Genomic DNA, 6,000 nt, shown 5'->3' with positions numbered 1-6,000 from the left:
AATACCTAGGGAATGAAAGACTTTGAAGTGTTTTTCTTTATTCTAACTATTCTTAGTTTGTCTATGATTTCAACTTTATCTTCAGATTTATGAGAGTCTGGCCTGGTTAGGACTGTCCTTTGAAAGACTAAAACTCTAAAATTGCTATCCTCTGGTTGTTTTGGCTGTGCTGTGTAATAGAGGATATTGTTAAGCCTACTGACTAATACGACAATTGCTGTGAGCTTCCATTTTTAGCTTCTGCAAAATAAAAGTTGTAGGAATCTGCTTTAGAAAAACTGGAAGAAAGCATATTATGGATATTTTTAACTTGTATTGCAAAATTCTAGGTGCAATATGAACATTAATAACCGAATGTAGTATTAGTAATGATTTTGGAATTTCCTGTTTGTCCACCATGAGTATATTAATCTAAGTCCTAATAAAAAGCAATGCATTTTTATCATATAAAGAAGAATCTTTACAGATTACAACATAAATATGACTTAAGGATAAATTAAATTGCTTATATTTTTTGCTTATATTATTCCCATATAAATTATGATTTAAAATAATTTGTCGATTTTTTTTAAATATGAGCTTCAGTTTAGATACAGTTAGAACTGGATGCTTTGTATTATAAAATTAACTTTAAATCATCATGAGGTATCATAAAGCATAAAGAGTTTTCTGAACTGTCTTTATCTTAATACCTTATCCCTCAAACTGCAAAGTCAGTTGGAAGTCACTGCTAAAAGGATAATGAGCCAAAATGGGAAAATAATTTATTATTTTGACTTTAGACTAAAGAACAAAACTTCAGGAATTCAGGTGAATTGCAACATTTTCAGCAGAAAGCAAACAAGATAATGAAGAAGAGTACTCTTACTCTGGACCTATGAGAAATCTCTGGCTATGGAAGAGCTAACTAATCTTAGGAGGTGGAACCTGACCTCTGGCCCAAGAGCCAGGCTGCCTTGCACAACTCAGCACCAACAGGTGCTAGTTTAGCACACCTACTCATCTCGGTGGCTTACCTGGATGGTGACATGGCAACTGTAGGTTTCCTCAAACACTCCTACAAAATACCGCCAGGACAACTGTATGATGTTTGAGACAAACTTATGAGAAAGAGCAGAGGAATTTATGAAAAAAAAAAAGCTTGAATTAAAAACAAGTAAAAGATTTGTTTACACCTGTGGCACAAAAATGAGTTCCACCATGGGACATGAACTCAGAAGCATGTTTGGAATATTATTTAGGATAAATAGCCGCAGTGTGACTGGAGGCTCTGCAGATTTCCCAGAGCGCTATTGAGAACAGCCATGACTTTTTGGCCATTTCAAAAGACTGCTGGGGCCTTGAGGATAAAAGAAGGTTTGAGTCAAAAGTCAATTATAAATATCGCATTGCTGCCCACTACCAGAGCCATCCCAGAATCCCTATGTGCCTCCTTCTCACCTATTTACCCATGGCAAGCACCTAATTAACACTTGGTGCTAATTTCAATCCAATGAGAATGCTACTCCACACAGCAATGAGGACCTCAACTCTAGATCCAAATGACCCTTGGCCTCCAAGGACATTTCCCCTTCCCCTTATTCTGCTATGGGTCTCCTCATGTCCTCAGTTCTCATCCTAGGATTCATATCTCCCCAGAATGACTGACAGTAGGACTATCCCTTCCTCTCAGGAGAAAGCTCACTCCCACCCACAGAAATGTGACCTTTCACTATAACCTTGGCAACAATCATTCAAAAGTCGGACATTTGTACATTTCGCAAATTCAGCATTATCCAGTCTAAGTGACACTATTACAATAGTTTAATCCAAATAGGGCGTGCCAAGCTCAGAAAAGTTCCCTTCCAGTCTCTTCTTGTTAATTAATGAGTCAAGATCTTTTACAATGGGGTTAGTCTTCCTTCACTAAAATCTTCAGACTCCTTTACAAATATCCTCTTCTTCAACCAGTCCTTTTAAGAAGGGAGGAGCAATCTTCCAGTAACTTCCCACTGGCTGGAAGGAATGGTAATTTCCACACAAAAGACAAAACCCTATTGTGTGAGTGATAACTGCTTATAGCCACTAAACTAAAGCCATATAACAGAGCCCTGATACAGGGTGAATTTTTTGTCCACCTCATCTCAGAATCATCACATAATTCTTCACTTTGATTTCCTCTAGAGTGAAAAATCTCTTTCCACTGGATAAGACTGCAGTTTCTCCTGCATGTTCACATGTCTCCAGGAACTCACTGTAGGCATCTGTCTGTTCAAATGGCATTGCTCAAGAGTGAAGCTTGCAGGTGTGAGTGGGCTGACTGCCAGATCTCATGTGTCATTGATCCCAGCGTCATTCCCTGATTCACTGCCCCATCAGTCTTCTTTTTTCTCACAAGTTCAGGATGACCATTCCTTAACGTCAGCCTGGAGAAGTGGTGTATCCCCCAGCTTAGATGCCTATTAACTAGCTCTGGAGCAGAGAGGCAGCTTTTGCCACCAGCTCCCCATAGGCTAGCAAATTATTTAACTTAACGGTCGTTTATTATTTTATTAGTTCATAATTACATATTAATTAATGCTATTTACCTCAAGATTTGTTCCTCTTGATTTGTCTTTTCTTTTCAGCCTGCCCAGTTTCCCAAGCCTTTTGTCTCTAGATGAGGGGTAGCTTTCTACCAATTAGCTATTTAGTGTTCATTGAGTAGGTGCAATCCCACAACAATAATCAGTTCTTTTCTTGCATTGCTTTCAAGGCTCATATCTGCATCTGTCTTTCAAATGTTATAAGCTATACCCCTCCCTAACTCCCTAACTGATAAACAGTAGTCTTGACTTACACACATCTATGACGGGTTGTACCAGATCTCTGTTTCTCTAAACAACTCTAATACAGAGGTCCTGCCTGAACATTTAAAAACTGAGGAGCTAGTAATAGTCCTAGTAGGTTCGTAGGCATGTATCAAAAAGGCTGTTTTGTTCCCCCTCCTAGTAAGATTGCAGCATTCTTGATAAGTTCAATAAAATTGGTTATTTCTCCCTGTTTCCAAGTTCTGTTTAGACAATGGCCAAGGAAAGCCATGAACTTACTATAATCCTTCACTTTTCAAAGAGACTCTCTGACAAAAATTGTCCTGCTAGGTCCCTGAAGTAATCATTTTTTTTTAAGTTTCAGAATACATGTATTGGAGAAAAGACATCTGCCAGAAGAACTTATTTATTTCCTGCTCAAGACAATATTAAGTAGTGATCAGATTATTATCTGGACCCTCTAATAATGAATTATGTGCTAAATTGCTGTACTGTCCCATAGATCTAAGAAGAAATTAGAGATCTTGACCTGCCCTCCACTCCTCGTATCCTAGGATGGGTGGAAAAAAAGAAGTTGCAAATAGACAAGCACCATGAATATGATCATGACATCTTTTCCCTGTTATGATGAACTGCCTTTCTGTGATAGTCCCAAGATAATTGATATCAATTTTGGCCAGTCTTAACGTCTCCTTTCTCACTTGCTACACTGGGAGTTGGGCTTTTACTCTTCAGAGAGATTGGAAAGTGATTGGCACACACATGTTCTTAAGACATAAGATAAAGAATATCTTATTTTCTACCACATTCTTTATTACGATATATAAAGTATTCTTACAATAAGGCAGTCTGAGCCTTGCTCTGCCAGGCTCTCCCAGTGGAAGTTTTCCAAACTCATCAATTCATAGAATTAAGTATTGTATTACGGCCATTGGCCAGAAGTAGGCCAGATTTCTTCTCCCAAGATTCTCTAAGGGCCTCTATCCTATTCCTCCCTTGGACTCTTTGTTTAAATTTTGAACGAATGAGGGAAATGATCTTTAATTCACAATAAATATTTGTATTGGGCTATTATCAAGGCAAAAAAAATGAAATTATTTCAGCAGCAACATAATACTATAAAAATGGCAAGATTTGTTCCAAGAATCACAAGGTTCCAAGGCGGCCCAACCTAGGGACTCTAACCCCTTCTGCTTAGAGACTAACTGAAGTTTTGAATTATTTGTCGACTTGTTTGATGTAGTCGCCTTGGGATAGGTCCACGTGTGTTTCAAATCTCTGGCCTCTTAATCTTGTAAAACTGGATAATTTTGAAAATTATTTTTCCTTTTCCATTTGATCCAATTATTATGATCCATACACCTATTCCCAGCCAGTTGGCCAAAGAATAATATTCCTGACCTTTCTTTCTTTCTTGAGTAATAATTTATATATAGTAAAATTCATAGGCCATAAATGTACAGTTCAATGAGTTTTGACAAACATATATGCCTATGTTACCATCATTCAGGTTGAAATATTTCCTTCACCCCAGTTCATACTCATCCCTACCCTGGGGCAAGCAGTGTTCTGCTTTCTGTCACAAAAGAATAGTTTTGACTTCTCTAGAATTTCACATAAATGGAATCACACGTTGCATTAGTAATCTATTGCTGCCTCAGTTTTTATCTACTAGACATCACTTGTGCATTACTCCAAAATTTAGTGGCTTAGAGGAAGGACTTATCTCACAGTTTCTGTGGAATCCAAGCATGGCTTAGCAAACCATATCTGGCTCAAAGGCTGTCATACAGGCTGCAATCCAGGTGGTTAGCTGGGGCTGCACTCATCTCAAGGCTGGATGAGGGAGGATCTGTTTCTAAGCTCACTCATATAGCAGTTGGCAGACGTCTCGTTCTTGATGATTGTTGACCAGAGATATCAGTTGCTTGTCACAAGGGCCTCTCCAGGGAATCAAACAACATGGATACCTGGCTTCCCTCAGAACATGCGAGAAGAATAGAGTTCCAAAAATGGAAGTCACAGTCTTTTTGTAACTCAGTATCAGAAGTGACACCCTTTCACCTCTGCTGAATTCTATTGGTAGAAGTAAATCACCAGGAACAGTCCACAGTTAAGGAAAGGGCATTACACAGGGAAGTGACATCCAGGAGGCAGAGATCACTGGACACCATCTTCAAGGCTGAATGCCACATGGTATCAATGCTTTTGTCTCTGGTTTCTTTCATTCAACATGTTTTAAATTAATACAATGTGTTTGAATATATTAGTAAGATATCAGTTTTCATTTCTTTTGTATTTATATCTACTTGTAGAATTACCTGGTCATAGGATAGATGCTATACTCAACTTTATTAAAAACTACCAGACCAATTTCTTACTTCTTCCTTAGTAATATATGTGAATTTCAGTTGTTCTACATACTTGCCAACACATTTTTGTCAGTCTTATAGTTTTAGCCATTGTGGGTATCTCATTGTGGTTTAAATTTGCATTTCCCTGGTGACATTATGTTTCATTGTGTTTGGAATTTTCTCTGATGGCTATTGATGTTGAGTAATTTTTCCTATGCTTATTTGCAATTTGTAAGTACAATTTGGTTGTTTGTTCTTTATTGTTTTGTAACAATAATATTTACCAAATGTTAATGAAAATTTATTTATTATGTATAATATATACATTATTTAAATGTTTATCAAAGAAATTTCAGCCTGGCCAACATGGTGAAACCCCGTCTCTACTAAAAGTACAAAAAATTAGCCTGACATGGTGGCAGGCACCTGTAATCCCAGCTACTTGGGAGGCTGAGGCAGGAGAATCACTTGAACCTGAGGGGCAGAGGTTGCAGTGAGCTGAGAATGTGCCATTGCACTCCAGCCTGGGCAACAAGAGTGAAACTCAGTCGCAAACAAACAAAAAAAATTAAATTTTGTGCACTTTGAATGGAATTATCTTTTATTTGTTAAAAACACAACTTGAATTTTTCTTTCTATTCCTCCTTTTCATAAGAACTGTGAAAGTCCTTGTTTCACAGTCTGTATTTATAGGTAGAAAGAAGAAGGCAAAATTATCTTCTCTAGAGCATTACTATCTAAACTTTTAAACCAAAGGACCCTTTAAAGTTTTGTTGTGTTTGCCAAGATAAAATTTGTTGTCATGAAAGACAAAGGCCCAGCTCTGCAAATGACTCAAAGGTGTGGGAAGTTTCAGC

Source organism: Hylobates moloch, unplaced genomic scaffold (genome assembly GCF_009828535.3).
Source record: "Hylobates moloch isolate HMO894 unplaced genomic scaffold, HMol_V3 SCAFFOLD_5, whole genome shotgun sequence".
NCBI classification, from domain to species: domain Eukaryota; kingdom Metazoa; phylum Chordata; class Mammalia; order Primates; family Hylobatidae; genus Hylobates; species Hylobates moloch.
Note: the sequence above shows the minus strand (reverse complement) of the source record.